This window comes from Bidens hawaiensis, unplaced genomic scaffold, assembly GCF_021521415.1.
Source record: "Bidens hawaiensis isolate Kalapana, Puna unplaced genomic scaffold, B.hawaiensis_p1.1 tig00063445_1, whole genome shotgun sequence".
NCBI classification, from domain to species: domain Eukaryota; kingdom Viridiplantae; phylum Streptophyta; class Magnoliopsida; order Asterales; family Asteraceae; genus Bidens; species Bidens hawaiensis.
In genome coordinates this window covers 10,847-34,241 of record NW_027501345.1, presented here as the reverse complement: position 1 = coordinate 34,241, position 23,395 = coordinate 10,847, and the positions used below count along the sequence as shown (strand labels likewise).

General features: G+C 31.5%; 1 pseudogene; it reads left to right on the top strand.

The window, feature by feature from the left end:
- The first annotated feature begins 9,775 nt into the window (after positions 1-9,775).
- Positions 9,776-23,191, top strand: LOC143603951 (uncharacterized; annotated as a pseudogene).
- Positions 23,192-23,395: the final 204 nt, after the last annotated feature.

Genomic DNA, 23,395 nt, shown 5'->3' with positions numbered 1-23,395 from the left:
AGTACTAAGGTTTTGAGATTCATAGGAAGTGTGAAGGTTACAAATCTCTCTCATGGTTTGGTTCCTTGGTGGTGTATTTAACTATTTATAGCGCCAAACAAACATGTGATTTGATATATGGTCCATGTAATAACAAAAAAATATCTGAAAACTCTGAATAAAACAAAATAAGTAAAGATACCAGACGAATAATGGGAAGGGCATATGGGTAATAGACCGGGTATATACGGGTACCATCCATCCCCGCTCATAGGGTTAAAACGAGTCCTTTTAAAAAAATAGTACCCTTCTCACACACTCTCAATTAAAATGAGTTGTTTTAGAAATATATATATATATATCCACCCGTAAATTATATTTTAATTTTTAATTAAGATCGAATACAAGTATGAAATAAATTTCTTATGATATGAATAACATTGTCTTACATAATTGTAATATGATCGCATAATGGACCTAGCAAAACGGACAAAAAGGAAACCCATAACTGTTAAAAAAAAGTTAATATTCTTTTATATATAATTTTGTTTTAAAACATAAGTTTATAAAATGGCTCCTTGGTGTAATGAAAAGAGTGGTAGTTTATGGAATCAAAGATCATGGGTTCAATTTTCATTGGTTGTATTTTTAATTTTATGGAAAAAAATTTCTTTGTGTTTTATATGGGCTATTTTAGCAACTTTTTACTATTATTATTATTATTATTATTATTATTATTATTATTATTATTATTATTATTTCTTTGGTCCATATTGGGCTTTCAAAATGCAACACAATTGCTAAAATTGCCAAATTATTTATCACATAAGTAAAAACGTGATTTCAGAGCCTTTTTTATGCCCGCCCTGAGCCCCAAAATTTTAAGGAATTCTCGGAGACGATCCTGCTGTCAACAACAATAGAATGAGACGTAGACACGTAGATGAGAAAAGGGCCACCCATATATACCAACCCACCTAAATATTATTTGAGGCCCAAAACGACCAGTTACATGGCAATATTACCATATTGACGTAAATCCTAACATTAAGTTATTGTTACTTCTTTTTATCCATTCAGAAGACAATGGACATGGACTTGCGATTTTGTTTATACATGACATGTTTTCATGGTTGTGCTAAAAAGTGAACCTTGTTGTTCTTATGCTTAGGTAATAATTAAAAAGTCAATAGAAGAGTGACACGCCCACGCGTATTGTGGTCTCCATATTGCTTTTATCATAGGCTGCTGGTATGGAGAAACTTTTGCTTCCACCACTTTTTCATTAATCTTTCCCAAAAGCTGGCATATTTAATGTAAAAGAGTCTGAAATTATGTTTTGGAGCAATGTACAAGTCTAACTGCTTCATGTTCAATTGGGTTCCATAGAAGATCCCCTCCTATGTGTCACACATAGAAAGTTACAAAAATAACCATTTTTGTTATGGTTATAATAGGGCAGGCATATCGTGTATACCGTACACGATTAGACACCAACACGAAACATGTATACATGTACACGACACGAAAAATTATCGTGTATATGTATCCCAAACCCAATACGAACCTGTTAATACCAGATATACACGATAAGGCACGAACCTGTTAATACCGGTGGCGCCGCTACAACTGCAAGGAGCCCAAATTGCCGGAGAATCGAAGATGCGGAGAGGTAGATCTGATAATTGAAGGGCTGCGTCTACCAGAGATGTGGAGGGAAACCACCGGACTACTGAAGATCCGGAGAAGGAGAATCGGAGAAGGGTTTCTACGCTGTTTGCTTATGTTGGAATGGAATAATGCGTGTTTAATTGTTTGGTATAAAAATTTAGAGTTAACTATTCAGGGTATATAACATACTATATTGTTATGTATTTTTATTTATAAAAAAATCTAATCAGGTACTAACGGATAGTTAGCAAGTAAAAATGTATTTTACCTGTTTAGACATGAAAATCAACAGGTAGATTCATGTCTACCTGTTTAGTACTCGAAACATGTTAAGACCATACTTGTTACCTATTAAAGTCGTGTAAGTTCGTGTCGTGTATTCGTGTATCGTGTCTAAATTGCCAGCCCTAGGTTATAAGTGTCAGAAAATCTAAAGAATTACCAAATTATTAATCAGAATAAGTGTTTACAAACCTTAAACAGGAAGATCGAGAACAATATGAACCGACTATAAGAACTACTGAGAATCAGAAATACAATGACATAAGATAACATACAAATGTAGACTCAGAAACAGATTCATCTACACAATGAACCCTAAAACATGAGCCTAATTGAGAATCAAGATCGTTGCCACTCGATGAATGTTTTTTTTTTTTTTTGTTATATGTGTGCCAGCGTTCTTAAGCCTTCAATAAAGGCTGTTTATATACTCGAAATCTTCTGGATCATATATCAGCAGCTCTAAGCCCGTTTTTGTGTGCAAGCCCAACCATTAGCTCCAAGCCCAATAACAACATGACAAAAAATAGAAATTACAATCATGAGACAAGAAACATTTTTAACAAATATATGTATTTGATATTGAATTGTACTATATATTTTAACATCCCCCGGCAATTCAATAACCAAACACAAGAAACAAGTTTAACCACAAACTACAATTTATTTCTTTATAAAAAGTTGTCATTTAAAAAAGCTTTATGTTTAAAAAAGAAACCATATAACCAGAATAAGAAATTTCATATATGTTTGAGAGCACATGTAGACCAAATTCACCAAGAACACATAAAATATAGAATAGCAGTTATGTATGTCAACATGCAGGTCATAAATCAACATTAAACCTTGATAAGCTTTAAAGCAATTACAAAAAAACTTTACGATCACTTCAGAAAACAAACCAATGCTAACAACACAAATTAGCACATTTTCAACTTTTAATGAGCCTGAAATATTTGACTTTACAAGAACCCAATTCAAAACAAATCTCAATTAGTGAGATTAAAAACAGAGTGGTGACACAGACAAGAATAGTAATGCACATAAAAAACAAAAAAAGAACCATTTATGCCTTTTTAAAACTTTAATACTCAAGTAAGACATGAATAACAAAGCTTGGAGAGAGTTTTAATCAATATAACAGCAAGACTAATACTACAACTCAGTTTTTAGTAGACGAATCTTACGTAGCTTGCAATTATTACAAACAAAAGGTAGCAAGAACCAATTTCTAATTATTTATAAAACAGCCAATATAACACAAGCTATTAAACCTTTTAATGAAATAACTCCCTCTCAACACAGTTATCACCAATATATTCCTAATCAAGCAATGAACTTTGAATTCACCATTGACAAAGAACAAACAAAAGATATCGCCACATGACATATCAAAATTTAATTTTATTATTATTTTAATCAACAATGAATTTTAGATTCAGCGTTTGACAAAAGAGTAGACACAAGAAAGTCACATGTTATATCATAACATGTAACAAATACTACACAATAGAACAACCATACACATTTTTTCAAATTATCATAGAGTTGTACGACTATATAACAAAATATCAGACACAGATCTAAACAAACAAAAAGTCACCCAACTTTTAAGACATGCATGTCACAAGACACAATCAAACGTTTTCTGTAGCATTACAGAAAGAGAAAATGAGAACAAAATCTCATTAAGACAGAAAGAAACAACTTATGTTTCCACAAGATTATCAAAAAAACATATTTGATAAAAAAATAAAAGCCACACAGCTTTCAAAAACTCAGAACCACGTCTGAATACAAGATTATGTGAAGAACTTAAAGACTAATTTGACTTGATCAAAAACTTTTACAACTTTACAAGAAGCACAAACTTAGAAATGAACTTGAAAAGAACATAAAGATTAATTTGAATCAAGCAAAAACTTTTACAACTTTACATATAAAACTGAATCACAAGATTCAAAAAACAAGTCTGAAAAACAATAAGAATAACATAAGCTATATCAGACAAGAAATACATAGCCAAACAAGATCTAGTTGGACAAAGCACATGACTTACAACCAGATAAAAAACATAAATCGCACATGCGAAAAAATAGACGGCTGTCAGAATTTTTTAAGAATAACCTTGACAATATTACTAGTTAAAAATATGTGAACCACACGGTTCAACTAACTAGACAACAAGATTATAGAAAATAACCCAATAGGTTTCATAACAATGAGAATCACATGATTCTACATTAAACAAAAATTTACAGCCAAGACAATTCAAATTGTTCTTAAAACTCATACAATCTGCAATTAAAAAACCATGTCTAGTAAAAGAAATATAAAAACTGCCAAAAATATTCAAACTTTGAAAACGCACTTGGCTAAAAAACACATGAACCACATAGTTTACCAACCAGAAGCAACAACAATTAAAGATATCGAAAACACTCTTAGCAACCTTTGAGAAACACAAGATGTAGTAAAAACATTATCTAATCCAGTAAACACTTTTAACCAAAACACATTTCTTATCAACACAAAGACAGGGTATTTTTATTCATTTTTTTTTAAAAACAAATGTTTAGTTGACAAAGTTTCTTTCTTCTTAAAACATGGAACCAACAAAAAAAATCTTTTTTTCTTTTTAAAATATGGAACCAAAAAAAAAATCTTTTCTAAATGTTTAGCTAATAAAGTTTCTTTCTTAAAACATGGAACCAACAAAAAAAATCTTTTCTTCTTCTTAAAACATGGAACCAACAAAAAAACCTTTTCTTAATTTTTACAACAATAAACTCTGTAGCTTACAAAAAAAATCTTTTCTTAATTTTTACAACAATAAACCAACACCAAAGATACTAACAGTTGACAATCTAATGATATAAAAAAAATAAAAAACAACCAAACACAAAAAAAAATTAAAATTAACGAAGACACGTAATCAAGATTGATAAGAGACATGATAAGACGCCCCCTCAATCTTGATAAGGGTAACCATTTTTTAGCATTGACAAAAAAAATAATTTGAGTTATCACAATAAAGTGCATACGCAAACTAAAGATTAATTCATGAAACATTTACCAACAAATAAATCTAAAGCAAAGTAAAAAAAAAATTATAACCCATGATTAAAAAAAATGTAAGTCACATTTGCAGATAATATGAGAAATTATACCATACACTAGTAAAACAAATCTGGTTTCATATAATACAAATGCAATTCGTGACATCCACTAGTGAAACACGTCTTTTGCTCCATAAATTAAAAAAACTAATATCTTCAAACATCTTCCTAAACAATATAACGGAGACACATAACACAAGGACACTAAACTCCTCTTAACAACTGACCAAACAATCTAACTCAACTTTTAAACAAAACAACACATTTTGTCAACCGACTTAAGATTCAGAATCATATTAAAAATACCATGGAATCCACGGCAACAAAAGACTATTGACTAATAAATCAAAACAACGTAACAATAAGTCACATGTTAAACAGGTTTATGTCTCTATAACCATTTAACAAATGACTTTTAGGTATGAACCTAAATATCCTGTAAGGAAACAAAACGTATAAAAGAAATACATAGAACCAACGGCCGGTCATTAGAATTCGTTATTTCTTTTCAATATGCCTTTTGACCTCATAGTTGTAGTTAGGGGTGAGAAACTTAACCGCCATAACCATCAAACCGAATCATAGCCGACATAATCGAACCGATTTAACCAATAACCGACATAACCTGTGGGTCGGTTTAATGAATTTTTAAAAACCGCCAAATACGGGTCGGTTTTGGTTAAAGATAATTCCAAAACCGCTATAACCGAACCGACCCATTTATTAACCAACAATATGTTTAATATATTTGGGATTAACTTCCACCAAACATGTTGTTGGATTATATCATTTTGATGTTTTGGTTCAACGTTTGTTATCAAATTAAGTTGAATTTCATTGTTGGATTATATATATATATATATATTTTGAATATTTGGTATCAATTTTATGGATTATATACCTTGTTGGATTATGTCATGTTGTTTTTCTGTAATAATTGATATCAAACTTTTAGGCTCAATTACATTGTTTTGGTTACGGTAACCGGCTCATTATAACATACAAAACCGATTAACCAAAACCGCCATAATGGGTCGGTTATGGTTATGGTTATCTATTAACCGACACATCGGTTATGGTTATGGGTTTGGCTCAAAACCGCCCCAAACCGACCCATACACACCCCTAGTTGTAGCCGGTAGAGAACTAGAGACGATAACTTTATTGTTGCCTTCCGATCAACAAGTTGTCGTATAACTTGTGTGTTTATGGAAACTATAGATGACATTAAAGAAACAAATGATAAAAACAATTAATAATGTGGCTATCTAGACATAGCACATGGGATTGGAGCTAAATTTCAAAAGCTAAACCAAATTTTAAAGCATGGTGATGGTATTTACTATTTAGTAACGGATCATACTTCAACTTTCACATAAATGTCGAGACAAAGGAAGTTAACAACTTTGAAAATCATACCACTAAAAGCTTTTTAAGATCTTTTCCCATCATCTAACACTTTTAAAACTTTTGTAGTTTTGTATAATTTAGAAAAGCATTTTTTTACCTAAATTTGTGTTCATGGTGATATGTTCTCTAATAAATTGCAGTGTTTTATTTCTATTTCATATTTTTGGAATACGCAACTTTGTAAGCATGTATCTAAAAGGATATATTACAATATTACAAAAACAGTAAGACAGTTAAGAATTGGGAATTGTGACCAACAAAAATGATTGGAATATTGTGGCTGGATTAAACCGAAGAAAATGGTGGTAACAAAAGCTATTGAAAACGGTTCGGATCATAACAGATTAACATTTGTATCACAAAAAATATATATGGCCACAATAGCAATCGGCCGCAAAGCGATAGGTATAGTTATTTTAAAACAAAAACAAAACACGGTCCAAAAACGTACACCGCTGTTAATTTAAAAGAATGAAATAAAAGAAATCACAGTTAACAATAAGTTAAGACACAACATTAAATCCAGTCAGCAAACGAAATACTATGACACCCCATTTGCTATGGTAACATTCCTTGACCAACCGTTGGATGCCACATAGTACCCACTAACTTTTTTTTTTACCAACAAGTAATTCAGGTGCAACCTTTTAGATTCATTTCAGAGAATCTCTTGTGTGCCCAATTTGGTATAGTTTAAAAAACTATTTATTAAATTAGGTAATTTCTTTAAACTTGTTTTTCTCTCATATGTTAATTAGATAAACCAAATTCTTAAGTTAACATATTTTTAAACATATGATTTTATACACAAAAATATTACTTTAACACCAATTTCCCCTTTGGTAATAAAGAATAATTCTATTAATAACTTTTCTTTTTATTGTTCACTGCAACTATTTCTCATACCTACTATTGTAGTAAAATAATATTAAATTAACTATCAATTTATTTTAAACACACCGTTACAAATATTCAATAGTTTAGTTCTAAAAAAATCTCATTTAAAATAAGTTTTCTAACCTTTAAAAAAAATGAATACGCAAGTACGTGTAAAAATTTCTTGATGCTGCTTTATAATTTTCATTAAAAATGAAATTCTACTCACAATATAAGTTTTTTGGTATCGTAAGTTATAGCAAATGCCAGTAGTGTGCTGGTACCGAGTGCCAATATCCCATAATTATATGAGGGATTTTTTGTAAAGTCCATTAAATTTGGGATGTTACAAGTCATCCGAACAAACCATCAAAAGAAATCTATGTTTCTTGGGGTTAAGATGTTGTTCGAACGGTATCGTTTTGATTCGTCACAGTACTGGTACAGGTACGACATTCATTATGCTTATGATACCAAAAATATAATATTATATATACAAATCTGCTTTCAACGAAATTAATAGCGGAATATCAAAAAAAAAATACACACAACTAGATATTCCATTTTTTTTTATTTATGTTAACTATGCAAGTTATATAACTTACTTTTAGTATTTTTTTTTCTTAATCCAATACTACTGAAAAGTTATGGCTATGTATGAAAATGAATAGATGGTTAATTTAATATTAATTTATTTCAACAATTATGTGTGAAAGTTTTTTATTTTTTAAGAGAGATTTTTTTTACATATTTAACTGTAACCTCAAACAATAAATAAAAAATTGTTAATAGAATTATGTAAAAAAAATCTGAATTATGAAGGGGGTAGTTGATGTTAAAATAATAATCTAGTGGATAAAATTATTTGTTTAAAGTGATATTAATTTAATAATTTGGTTTATCCACTTAAAATATGAGAGAGAAAATCAAGTTTAAAAAAAGTACCTAATTTAATAAATAATTTTTAAACTACACTAAATTAGTAAATACTTTTTTTTAAGTACACCATCTTAGCAAAAAATCTCTAGTCCTCTAAATATCTTTTTAACATAATTAAGTTAACTTAAATTGCAGTTATAGATATATCTACTATTATAATAAAACACAGTTTTTTTAGACAGGTTTCAATACCACAACAGCGATCCCCTTTAATTTTATGTTCTAATTTTTTGACAAGTAGCATACTTCTCTATCAAGCATGTGACGGTTACAGCCTCCATCAAAATCTGCAGTTACGGGATGGTTTCTTCCCCATTATAGTCTCCGTTCCATCATTACCTCCCAGAGCATTCACAAACCCTAATCCACTTCATCTTCATCCAATAACCCCACCACTATCCGCAACCGTTATTCGACAGTGACGGATTCCGATTTCATCCTCACGCCAGAAGTTTCAGGTAACAACAAAAGCCTCCAAATTAAACATTATTCAAACCTTACCATACTTATGAGTTATGAATAATAATAATAATAATTAGTTTAAAATTTTCACAATCGAAGTTTTATATAATTTACTATAAAACGATTACAATAAAGTGGCAGGCAAACGGGCAACAAGCTGCGCCGCAACCCCCTTTTGAACAGCAAAGCCAATCCTGCTAAAAACGAAGCTTTGGGACCTAGAAGCTGAAGAGGTTCCGTGTACGACGCGCTGAACATTATTCTATTCTACAGCCTCTGGAGCCAGAAAACCAAACATTATTCTATTCTACAGGTTTTTATATATAACATCCCTTTGTGACTATACTGTGTGAAAATCCATACGCACCGAAAATGGAGATGGCAGTTAGGAGACATATTGCATATATATAGTTTTGGTGATAATCTGTTTTTTTTTTTTTTTGTATTTTTTTTTTTTGTAACATGCAGCTATTCTAAGCTATAAAGCTCTACTTTTCAAGAAGGCCTAGAAGAAGCTGATCCATCTTGTTCTACATGATATTGCCCTCATGCTTGTCTTGGGATTTATATGGCCTTCAAGAATCACAATGAAAGTGGTATAGCAAATATATACAGTTCACAATCCTGGCTTCGTTTTGGGATTATTGTTTTATTATGGCAGGGGTATTCTTCGTGTTAGTTATCGGTTTTTGGGTGAATTAGGTTGGGCTGTTTCCGTTTCAGAAATATAATATTTAATAAACCTAATATTGGGCTGTATGTTCGAGTTTTTCGGTTTCAGTTTAAAGGTTTCATGTTAATCAGGTATTCAAGTTGCAAACGGGTTGCAAACTTTGGGTTGGTAAATACAAAATATCTGAGCAATAAAAACAAATTTGAAATACAAAAAAATATTAGGTAACTCAAATAAAGCAAATAATGCGAAAACATAATCCACAAACAACTAAAAGAAAGTCCATTTTTCTGAACTATTCAAATATTTTGTATATTGAATTGGCCTTGCAGCATGTACCACAACATTCAAGTAAGGCTAATATATGACATCATTATTGTACTATATTTTGCAATTTGCATTAAACTTAAATGGTATTCTGAATACTTTGATTTTTAGATGTTGATGATACTCTTTTTCAAATTCTAACATTATAAAATTGGTGTTTATTAACAGATTTGTCCATGGGAGATTGCCCTATGACATTATGAAAGTCTAAAAGCCGACCTTGTTTTTAGAAGTATTTTAAATAGTTCGCCCTTAAGGAAAGTGGTAAAATATAATTTTCTTTAACTGATCACATTCTTTGTATTGAAATGTCTAATTTTCATTAATTGCACAGATTTTCTCATATGTAAATGAGGAAACGTGGCTGACCGCTGAAGTTCTTGGGTGACTTGGATTAGAGGACTGCTTTGATGATGTCTTACGTTTTGAGACCTTAGAACACTAAAAGTCAGACCACTAACGCTTCTAATACTAATGAACCCATTGGTTTACCAACAAGTCCCGTTGTTTGCAAACACTCAGAAAATGCTTTTATCAGGCTTTTAAGATGGGATACATGGACCCTCATAAAACTTGTACGTCATCACGAATGAAGTTATTAATTGACTGGTGTCATCATGTTGAAACTCACAAATATAGTTGTTTTCGTATTTCTGGTGTTATTTGATGACAGTATGCACATACAAACAGCATACCTCACGGGCCTCATCACCATGTTGGCAAGTTGATTTTGTTGTGAGCATTAATTAAGAAATATCTATCACAGTGTTGGTAAGTTGATTTTGTTTTGAGCATTAATTAAGAAATATCTTATAGTGTTATAATTTATTATTGTGATTGCAAACAGATTGGGTCATCGGTGCGTAAGAACAGTGTGGACTATGCTTTAAAGAGCATACTCGACATCAAAGAAGCGCTTCCCGAGCTATGGGAATTGGCCAACAAGTCAACTTATGTTCAAAAGATTGGGTAATTAAGGTTTTTAAAGTTATTGTGTTAGTTGAATCATTAAATATTTTGCCAATGGCAGGTTTCGCAAAATTTTAAAAGAAAATTAGAATGCATTGTAGTAATTAGGGTAAGGACTCAATTAAAATGCTCGAGACTTGTGGTGATATGATTTTCGGTTACACACACCCATAAAACATAGTTAAGTACGGATTACAATAACCATTTTTTATTCAAAAGATTATGATGTTATGCAGGTCATCGATCCATAAAGAAAAGTAGGGGTGTTCAGAAAGCTCGTGGCTCACTCGAAACTCGCTTGGAAAAACTTGCTTGAAACCGGCTCGTGAGTTGAACTATATTTTTGTATACATATTAGTTTTTTTTACATAGATATGTTCTAATTGATCAATTTTAGGCCTTTGAATTCAATATTTCAAAAGCCTAATACAAGCTACAAGTTTAAAGGTGTTAATTTATCTAAAAGTTTTTAATACATATAATAGGGTTGGGTTCAAATAAGAAGTTTGATTTTTCTAAGAAGGCTAGGAAGGAGGGTATTTTAGTCTAACACTTAAATATCAAAACCCACTTACATAAAACCCAATTACATATTTACTCTCTACAACCACCACCACTCCACCGCCCACTGCCACCACAACCGTCACCCACCACCACCATCTCGCCGGAAAAGTCCGGAAAAACACAATGGAAAACACCATGAAAAACACAATGTAAAAAACACAATGAAAAAAAAACACAATAAAAAACACAATTGTATGACACAATGTAAAAAATACGATGGAAAAAACCCAATGAAAAAAAACACAATGAAAAATACTATTGTATAACACAATTTGGTAAAACACAATTTGTAAAAAACCCACTATTTTTTTTTTAATTTTATATTACAATATGGTACTCATATGAAAGATAAAAAAACACTCGTTATTATGGTGAATTTGTTTTTCAATAAAAACGTCGTAAAAAAAAGTTATGGACATTTTAAAATAATGAGGGGAATTTACCATGTGTCTTGCATGTAAAGAGAGAAAGTCAACAAATATATTATTCCTTTTATCCCCTCCTCTTCTTTCACACTTGATTTCCCCATAAATTAATCTCAACCCTCCATATTAAAAATCAATGGACAAAATTACTTCTTATCCTTTCTACAAAAACTATACTTCCTATTATAACATAACCCACGTATAATATATCACATATGCTATATTGATGTCAAGGGACTTGCATACTCATTTCCATGTACAAGTTGAAAATCTGTTTAGCATATTCAAATAGAGGTGTACAAATTTTCTTTTTTCAAAGCCGGTTCCTATTATAGAGGAAATTAACAGCAAGATGTGAATTAGACTTATGATTTTTTGGTCTACATTATCAAACGTTTTTCATTTATATATCCTAACTTTTAGTTATGTATTATTCGATTAAGTTATTTGAAGATTTGTTTTTGTCAATGCATGTTAAACATAATTCATGATAGTAAGTTCAGTTTTTAATGCCCAACCCTATGTAGCATACGGGTTTATAACTTAGTAAATACATATAAAAAATTTATATAGAATATTCTTATTGAAACTATAATTTCATATTAATTACATTAATCTTTTAATAACTATCATATTTAACATTTTTATTATCTCCTCCCAAATCTTCCCTTCATTTATGACTATTAGTTAACTTTTTTTAATTCTCTTCAAAAATCACTTTTTATCACTCTAATTTTTCAACATTTTTCTAAAAGTATTTACTATTAAACAACTTTCATTACCTTTTTATTTTATTTTTTTTTAAGATTAAATGATATAAAGCATTATTATTACTCTGCAAATGGATGGTCGTGTTCTTTTAGATATGAATGAGCTTCGCGGTGAAGAAGATGCTATTGAAGAACAAAGTGAAAACAAGAAAACAATTTGTGTGGAGCCATTCGTTAGTCAATGTTTTCTAAGTGAAGAAAAGGCTTTTGTTTTTATCAAAATTATGTAAGAAAGAATGGGGTTTCCTTTAAAAAAGGGAGGTTCGTGAAGAAGAAAGGAGAAAGGAAAAGACGTTAGAAAAGTCACTTTCATATGTGAATATTCTTTACATCTAGATGAATAGAAAATTGGTGAAAAATTAGATGTGATGAAAAAGTAATTTTAAAAAGAATTAGAAAAGGTTAATTAATAGTAATGAGTGGAGGTACTAATAAAAATAAAAATGTTAAATATGCTAGTTATTATAAGATTAATGTAATTAATATTTAAATTTAATTTTAATAAGAATATTTCATATAATTAATGCCCTTAAGACATATATTAAAAAATCTCAAAAACTAAATCTTTGGATTTTTTTAATACAACTTTTTTTATCTTTACCAATTAAACCATCCAACCATATTAAATATTTGAAGATACTCAAAATCACTATTAAAAACAATTATTATCATTATTCTTCCTTTTTTAATATTTAGCTAAAATATAAATAGAAAATTTATAATTAATTTCATATTAAACTATTTAGTTAATGATATAATAACTATCCATAAATAAATACTAAGCAAAGTATCCATAAGTTAAATTATTTGGAATATCCAAAATATATTATCGTAATATCTTTATCTATCTATATAATTAATATAAGAGAGAGATGTAATTCAAAAAAAGAAGATGTTGAAGAAGAAATAATAAAAGAGAGAATTGTGAGTAAAGAAAAAAAAAATAGATGATCTAATAAAGATGACAAATGTTCTAAATTATTTTTATTTATTAGTATAGAGATTACTTAAAATGAGAGTTTTTTGTCGGCATCGAAACAAGATGAATATGTTGTGAGACTTAAAACTAGGCGTTAGTTATTATTAATCGGGTATTGTTATAAGCAACTTATATATTTTGTTAGTGTTACATTTAGATGCATATGAAGATCACATATGATTAATGTTTTTATTTTCAACAGCGAGACTTAAACTCAGATTCATTAAAAAGTCAAGAACTTAACCAATACATTAGACAAGTCCCATCGACAGTATTATGATCAGCCAGACAAGGCTTTTCCAATAATAAATTAATAACACAATAATGGGTGGTAAGTTATTCGGTCAACCGACCTTCGCGGTCTTAATTTGGTTTAAGCAAAACACAATTTCTTTTTGTTACATTTCATTTTGATTCTTTTACCACTTTTTTACGATAATTGAAACTTATCATCTAAAAACCCAAATTCATAAACTAAAAGTTATATAAAATAGATAATTTAAACACATAAACTCTAAAGAGATGCACTAATATAACTAAACGCAATTAAATATTAGAATTAGACAAAAAGTATACTAAAACATAAATTATTTTCAACTCGAATATCGACCAGTCCGAGTTAACATGGGTCATAGTATACCGAAAAGATGGATGTTTCAGGATAAAATGCAAATTAGTCTTGATATATGTCTAAATTCAAAGCACGTAATCCTCTTCGTTATATACAGTTGTTATTTATAATTATTCTATTAGTTTTTAATACAATAATACTAGTCATAATATATATTTTTCTAGAAAAATGATTTGGTTGGGTTGTTAGTCGAAGCAAAAATTTTGGGTTTAGTTGGTTGTATATGTGAAAGAGATAGACATTAGTTTTTTTTAACGAATTGTTATGTTAGGTTAAATTAAGTTGTGAATGAGAGTAGTCTAGTATGCTATGTATGTTAGGCCAAAGTTAGGTTCATATGATGAATGTTATTAACTTATTATTATTATTATATTATATTCCAACCACACATCACTCAAAAAACTGTTACACACGGGACTAACTGGCTAGTATGGAGGACACCTTTCGCAATTCAATCCACAATGGCAAGTACATATATTGTTGCAACAACTAGGTACACCAACTCGACAATATACTTTGCAAGAGCCATCCGGGCCACAAGGGCCACCTACTTCTTCAAGTCTGTTCATGAAAGTGTCACCATCATTCTTAGAGAGTGTTTGCTGACTCGTTGCTAATCCATTGTCAGTCAAGCCGTACGAGACTTGCAAACCTACAAATCATATTTCATTAGTGTAAACAAAAAACACAAAGGAATTTATTTAGTAACAGCTGAGACTTGAGACCAAGCTTAATTACGGCTTACCGAAGAAGGAAAGAGATAGAGCAATCACCAACACCGTCACAAATGAAGTTTTTCCCATATTCTAAAAGGTTAGAACACAAAATGCAAAAAAGTAAGATTTCTTTGTACCAAGATTAGTTGTGTTGCTTGGATATATAAAGAGATCGAGGTTTTGAACAATTTTACCAAAAACCTATTAAATTATCCAATTAATTTTCATAACTTATTTTTTAATATATTCCATTATGCTGTTGCGATTGCATTAATGCTCATTAATTCTCGTTTTAATGCTCAAATATTCTCCTCATATTATCCTACTCTACTATCCTTATCCGGAGCATTATTATTGTTATTATTATTATTATTATTGAATTTTAGGGGTATTTACATATTTTTCCTTGTTAAGCGGCTTAATTACATATTTTCTAAACTTAAGAAAAAACAATTACATATTTCCCCTCCCTTAAACATATATATTGCATATATACCCATTTTATTAAAATTAATGTGTTAGTTGACTATTATACCCTTACTTTTAAAAAAAAAACAAAAATAAAAAAAAAGGAAACATAGAAAGTAAATGTGATCTGGACTCTGGTGCACACATATTAGAATTTTGCTATAAACATGGTAAGGCTGAGGGGTGTGGGGCGCTAACCTGGGCGCGTGAGCCCCTCCGCTCGCGCCCCCAGGCGCTAACCCCACACCACCGGGGCGCGAACCAGGGCGCGAACGGGGCGCGAGCGCTAGCCCCCAGGCAGGCGTGAGTGTGGTCGCGGGATAAGAGAGAGAAAAAGCCGGTGGGCCCGCCCAAAAGAGCCGTTGGAGCTCATTATTTTAAAAAAAAAAAACCCTTAAAACCCTTATATAATATCCCAAACTCCTATATAATACCCATTTCATCTATAAAATACCCCATTTCACCCATATCAATCACCACAACTTCAAAATAAAACTCAAAATCAACCCATCTTCCCAATTTTTTTTTGTTGCAAATGGAGAACTCTTCAAGTACGGGTACTATCTGGTCGATGGTATTTACAACGAATGGGCTTTGTTAGTTCAAGCTTTTACAGATCCAATCGCCGACAAACGAAAGTATTTTACGAAGAAGCAAGAGTCTGCTAGAAAAGATATTGAAAGAGCTTTTGGAGCTATAAAAAAACAATATTATGTTCTGGCGAACCCGATACGTTATTGGACTCGGGAGAGGATAACGGACGTCGTCTACACGTGTCTGATCCTACACAACATGACGTTAGAAGACGAGGGCAAAGCTATCTGCCAAAACTACCAAGGTGACATTCCGCCACAACCGTCCACAATCAGTGATCAACAAAAACTTCATAACATAGCAAATATCAAGAGCCGTGAGATACACGGGGATCTTCGACATGAGTTGGTTGAACATTTGTGGGCGAGGCGACCCGATGATCTTGTATTAGATTAGTGTTATTATTAAGTATTATTGTTTGTTTAATTTTTAGTATGTTTTTTTTTTGTAATTTGAATTTTAAAAAAAATGTGTTTTTTTAAATAATTTATGAGTTTTTTTAATAATACGTTTTTTTAATACATTTATAAAAAAATAAAAAAAAAATCCGCTGGAGCCCCTCCACACCAGGGCCAGGGGCTCCAGCGGGGGCTCCAACACCCCCTTATCCAGTTTCTCTCTCTGCCACACGTCACAAAATTATTGGTTGGAGCCCCCACTCGCGCCCCCGTTAGAGCCCCCACACCCCTCAGCCTAAGTGGTCTGGTGCACAGTTCACACCATTGCTCTTTTCTGGCTAAAGTTCCGATCTCTCTCTCTCTAGCCAAACCACCACAAGCAAATACGCAACCCATCACCCCACACAGTCCACCACCATCTCATTTTATCGGCTTGCCGACCCCATCTCCGGCGACCACCATCACAACCACGTTTTTTAGAACTGAAGTGATGGGGTTAGATATAAACATGGTTGGTCTCGTTTTACCACGTTTTTTGAGAGCTTCGGGGTGGGGTAAACCGACGTCGCCGAGGGGTTTTGGTGGAGGGAGCCGGTGGTTGAGGAGAGGGCATGGAGGTAGGAGGTGGAATTAAGGTAGGAAGAGATATGAGATATGAAAAAAAGATGGAAATTGTGGTGGGGATGGTGGGCGATGTAGTGGCCGGAAACTCGCTGGACAATGGTGTTGGCCGGAAGTAGGTGGAAGAAGATGATAGATACCTTTGCTTTATATTTTTAATTAATTTAATTTATTTGATAGGATATTTTAAACAAGGGGTAAATGAGTAATTTGATTTGAAAAGGAGAAATATGTAATTAATTTTATTGGTTGGGGAAACATGTAATTGATGTTGTTCAATAAGAAAAAATATGTAAAAATCTCTGAATTTTATTATGTACAATATATATTACACAAGATTAGTGGCTGGTGTATCACACATACGAAAATCACACAAAAACTACAATATTAATAGAGTGTTGTAAATATATATTGTAGTGGTTATTAATACTTAATATATAGATTCGGTTTTTTCTCAAATTTATCTTTTACTATATATAGGTTAGGTTATTCTATAAAGGGACACAATGATTAGAACGATTTGTAGGAAAAAAAACCCCTAAAAAATAATGAAAAATTAATTAAAAAAATCGTAACTTAAAATTTAATAAAAAAACAAAAGAAGTAAAAAACACAAAAATGTTTCTACCGTCTCCTCGTTCTCAAAAAAAGAAGAAGAACAAGAAGAAGATCCAATGTTGAGGAAAAAAGATCATTATGTCTTTTCATTTATCACTGTGTTTATTTTCGTTATTGATTATGTCTTTTTTTTTCTTGATATTATGTTATATTACTCAAATTATGTTATATTTTGTTTGATATTGTGTTATATTTTGTGATCATCATGTCTTTTTTATATATCATTGTGTTTTTTTTATTTTATTTTTGTCATTGTGTCTTTTTTTTAACATTGTGAATTTTTTTGTTTTTTATTTATATTTTTAGTTTTGATTTTCTTATTATTTTTTTGAATATTTTCAAGGGGTTTTTGTGGCCACAAATCATTCTCGCATTTTTCATTTTTGTCTCCGTTTGTATTTTAACTTTTCTCCTCCTATATATACACGTCATTGTATCTTATTGTATTATACACCTATCAATGAAATATCTCTCTTTCTCCATACATCTATTTCTTAAAAGTGCTTTTGGAGTTGGATCGCATCATCATATTGTAATGTAGTGTTTGTTTTATGGAAAAAGCTGTGCAAGAGCTCTTTTGTCTGCGCCGCACAGACCATGCGTAGACATGTGCTTCTACAGAGTGTTTGTTTTCTCGCATATGTTTCATTAAAAAACATTTGCGCGGGCTCTTCTTGGTACAGATCTGGTTAAACCTCTTTTTATTTCTTCTAACATCTTTCTAACATCATAAACCATAGTTCTCATTCACAGAGTCTGAACCCTAACCAGCACCCCTCGCTCCTCCACCGCCCAACACCCCCCACGGCTCTACTCCACCGATCAAAATCCAATACTCGAGGCATAAACCTACTGTACCAATCTTCGCTACGTCTCGTCCCCGCTGCTCTCCGCCACCGCCACCGTTGCCTTCTCTTTCAAACTTTGACGTTTACTATAAGTGAAATTAACGTCCTCCGAATTTTTTATTTGCTAAAATTTTCTCTTAATGAGATCGAAGTTAGTCATTAGGTTTTCATCTATTTGAAAGTTGAAATCAATGTTTGTAGCTTTTGAGAACTCATATTGAAAATACATAGGTTTGATTTTTGTTTTTTTGCTTGAGGAGATTGAATCATTTGAGAAATCAACTTCAGTTTATTTTAACAGTTTGCAAAAGTAAAAAATAAAAAAAGCAGCCTTCTTATTACACACTGCAGACATTTGGTTCACCTCTTCTTCTACAGTGATCTACAGATGTGGCTCACAATCTAAAGATATTTTACCTTTTAAAAAACAAACTACACCTAAGTTATATTGTCTAATTTATTAATCATTGTTTGATATTCTCTAAAACATAAATACTATTATAATTCACTCATAATTGATTATGTTAGAGATTTACTTTATTCCTCTTTTAAATCTCTAAAAAAATTCATATTGTAATTACGATTTTGAATTTCATTAAAAAATTGTTTTGTTATTAAAGTGTATCAAAATAATCCTTATAGTTATCTATACAATTTTGGATTATGAGAAACTAGCTTTTGAACCCGTATACTACACGAGGTTTGTCAAATAAAAAAAAAATAAGTTTTGCTATTTGAAATAAATGTCAAAATTAAAGATAAAAGGAAATGAATGTACTGTACAAACAATGAGATGTCTGTAATTTCAAATTTATAAATTTGATAAAATTTCTTTATATACAACATTTGTTGTTTTATCACAAGTATTAAAATTATCATCCAATATAAACAAATTTTAACCATGTCTCCTAGTTACCCTGAATAATACAACGTATAATGTTTATGAAAAGAAACTGGCCATCAAGGGGACAAAACATCCTTAAAAAGATTGTTCCTTACTATTTCCTACTTTTTTTTTCATAGTTTTACTTGCTTGATCTTTAATCAATATTTTACTTTTAATTTCATGACTATTTTATAACCCAATTGCCAAAATGATTTTAGCCAATAACCCATTGATAGTTGGTATGAATGAGATGAAATATTAGAAGACTAAAATGGAAAGTTGACTATTTTATAACATAATTGCCAAAATAATTTTAACTCATTGATGGCATGAATTAAGAATAATAAAGATTAAAAATTAGGATTTAATATAGTTATGACACATTATCATCTTTATTTTTGTTTATTAGTAGACTAAAATTAATATTTACGCATTAATATGCTTACTAGTTAAATTAAATTTTTTGAGAACTGCTACTTGAATCTGTTCACTACGTACAAAAACCAATAGAGGGGTGCTAGTTTCCTTTCATATCCACCCCATAACTTAAACCTTATAAGTTAATACTTAGGGGGTGTTTGGGATTGCTTATTTTCACCAACTTATAACTTATAAACTTTTTGAAAAGTAATAATGTGTTTGGGATTGCTTATATTGTGAAAAGAAAAATTCCATAAGTTATACTTTTGTAACTTGTTAACTTGATGAGGAGTTACAAGGAGGTAAAATAAGGAATCCCAAACACCCCCTTAATAACTCTTATCTTATTTATATGATATTATATGTTAATTAATTAGTTAATATGACAATATCTCTTCTGTTTATATAAGATACGGTTTTTTAATAGCATTAACTATTTATAAAGTGAAGATATAAAGTTTATGGACCAAGTTGAATAACTTGGTTCTAAAATTATTATTTATTTATTATTAAATAAAGTATAAGTATAGTTTGATTATGTTTGATGAATTCAAACATAATCTGTTTGATGAATGGTTTGAAGTAGGCTTATGTTGGTGGATAAGTCAAAAAGTAATGCCAGAGTCAAATTCGTTGAAGGTAACCTTGGAATTTAAACCTATATGAAGAGGAGATTGTGGTTGAAGAAGAAAGTATGATTGATCAAGACTTAACTTTCACAATAACTGAACAAGACGAGAGAGCGTGTTGGATGAAGTGCACGAGGAGGTAGCTTCGTCTCATGTTGTGGGTTGTCATGACGGAATAGAAAATGTTGAAGGTCAACAAACTGATAACCGTTGTTTTAGTCATTCAAAAACCTAATCAAACTATATAGATAGAGTAAGTAGGATATCGCATCCACGAGGAGCATGTGTCAGTATTATGCCTTCTGTTTTATTATTTATTCTAATATTAATCTAAACGGACAAACGATGTCAAGCGATCTTTGAAAATGGTTTAATTTGTAAAACAATTATGTGATGAAGGTGATCACTTTAGTTTTAGGTTGTGGAGCAAACTCAATAACCTAGTTGCTATAGCCTGGAAACCACATAGACATGGTACGCTAATTATTAATGATAAATTATTACTAGACATTGTAATTTGCTTGTGATGATTCACAGAACTTAATCCGATGAATTGACAAAACTAAACACGGTCTGTCTAATCACTAGTTCGTTAATATAAAACCTAACACCTATCAATGATTAGTGAACGCTTCAATAACGATAAGAACTTAATCCTAAGTGTTGTTGAACGTAAACCAAGTAATTGATGATAAATGAAAGTTTCAGAGAAACAATTGTTTAATCAATCATAAATAAAACATAAAAGCTAGACTAACTGAATGATTAATCAAAACTTGAATCCAAACATAGAAAAACAAAAGATTAAATTCAATTTTTAACACAAACGCTACACCAGGATATGAGTACACGTGAATTAGCCTCGCATCAAACGAACTTGATTTTCTTCCTTGATTTGTGTGCACCAAACGAACTTGATTTATCATCAATTCCTGCTGCTCCCTTTGGCGCTACCAAACCTCGTACAACTAACTCCAATATCCCGACGTCTCTTCCAAAACCTCGATGTGTTTAGACTCAATAACCTAGTTGCGAACTGATTCACCAGCCCACTGTTTTCATTAGTGGCCCAACAAAAGTCCAAAGTCATTTTGCATCCACCAAATAAGATAATTATTATTATTCATTAATTTAAGTTTATTAAACTTGTTTTAACTAGTTTTCAACTTGTCCCAATAAAATATAAAAACAACTCTAACTTAATTGCATTTTCAACAAATATTTAAACTAAAAATGTAATATTATTATCAATTAGTCACAGCCAAGCATCCACTCATCACTAACCAACAAATTGATGCTGCAGCAGGGGTGACTAGGCATGTTCAAAACGGTTTGGGACTAGGAACCGGAACCGGTTCCTAACCGGTTCCTATATTCAAAACCCCCTTTTAAACCGGTTCCAGGCTCGAACCGGTTAGGGAACCGAACCGGTTCTCCCACCCTCGGACCCCTAACCTATCTAACCGGTTCTTACCGGTTCCTAACCCGGTTCCTACTTTTTTCCATTATAAGTAGGGCCGTTTTTCTAACAAGTAGGGCCGTTTTTCTAAAAAGTAGGGCCGGTTCTTACCCCTAACCTATCTAACCGGATGGTTCGGTTCCAGAACCGGTTCCGGTTCGGTTCCGGTTCCTACACGCCCCCACTCAGAAATGCAAGAACCGGTCACGGATCATCGGGTTGAATCAGATAGGGTCCGGTTCCTACAAAAAACGGGTAGGAACCGGTTCGGGTCCGGTTCGGGTCCACCGGTTCGGTTCCAGGAACCGGTTTCGTTGAACATCTCTAGGGGTGACTCCGAGAAAGCAAAAATAAATTTGGGCCGAAGGCGACAATTTTTTTTGACCTTAAGTAAAAAGAGTATTTTGTTGGCTTTAAACAATTATATTTTGATTTGGGCTTAGTTGTTTATAATTTAGGTTGTGTAAAAAACTTTTGTTTAAAAATAGGATTAAACATGTCTCAAATAGAGTAGAACACATAACCTTTTGGTTGAGAGTAATATCCCTTTGCCGCTAGACCAGGCTAGTGGTTATGTAATTGAGTTTAAACACTAATTATACATATTGTTTTAATAAAAATACATATAATTTAAAAAAAATCGGGCCTATGGCCTTCGACAACCCCCCCCCCCCCCCGGGCCGGCCCTGTGTTGGAGTTTCCATGAGGTTCATGCAAAGTTCGGGTGATCCAAATGAAGGGATGAATAAATGAGTTGAGTTCGAGAAGGAGCATGCATCAAGTGGGGATGGAAGAATTGCTTAAAGCACCATGATAGTTGGTAATGAAGTTGAGATAACAAAAGTTGTTTCCCATCTAAAACCTGGTAATGCAGTTCTAAACAGTGACAATCTCGAAACTAGCTATGTTGTCACCAAGAAAAAGAAACATGCAAGTAGTGTGATGAAGCCGAATCCAAGAATAAACCTCAAATAGGTGCGAGCGTTAAAAGGTGTGAAAAATCATGGAGGAACAATGAAAGTTGGTATTGAGAGGAGTGTAAAACTTGGTGCAATACCAACTTGAAGGGTCCAAATGGTTAATACGAAAAGTATAAAGTTGATACGAAATATATCAAGAGGGGATTTGGTGAAGATCTAAAGTTCATGGACCAAGTTGAACAACTTGATGCTAAAGTTATATTTTATTTATTATTAAATAAAGTAGAAGTATAGTTTGATTATGTTTCATAGTTTGAATAGGATTATAATTATGTGTTATATAAACCTATCAAAAGTTTTATTTTTAGTTTGCAGTATGAATTCCGTTCTTGTTTCTTATTAATAAAAAGAGTTGTATAAACGTTTTATGTAATATCGTCTTTGGTGTTCTTGATTCACTTGTCTAATGAACATTTTTATTTTTTTTTGTTTTTTGTATTGTAGGAGAACAAGGATGATGCCATATATGAGTTCCCAGGTATGTTTCGTTTCCCCATATACAATCTCAGCCCATTTAATATTAATGGGTCGATTTGTTGGTTGTGTCTTACCTTAAATGCCTCTAATTTAAGAGTCTTAAATCATGTTATTCAAAATTCTTGATTGTGATTATATGATATAACTTTCTTGTAACTTTTGACCTATGTTGACTTTGATTTATTTAGAATCTTATTATTCTATC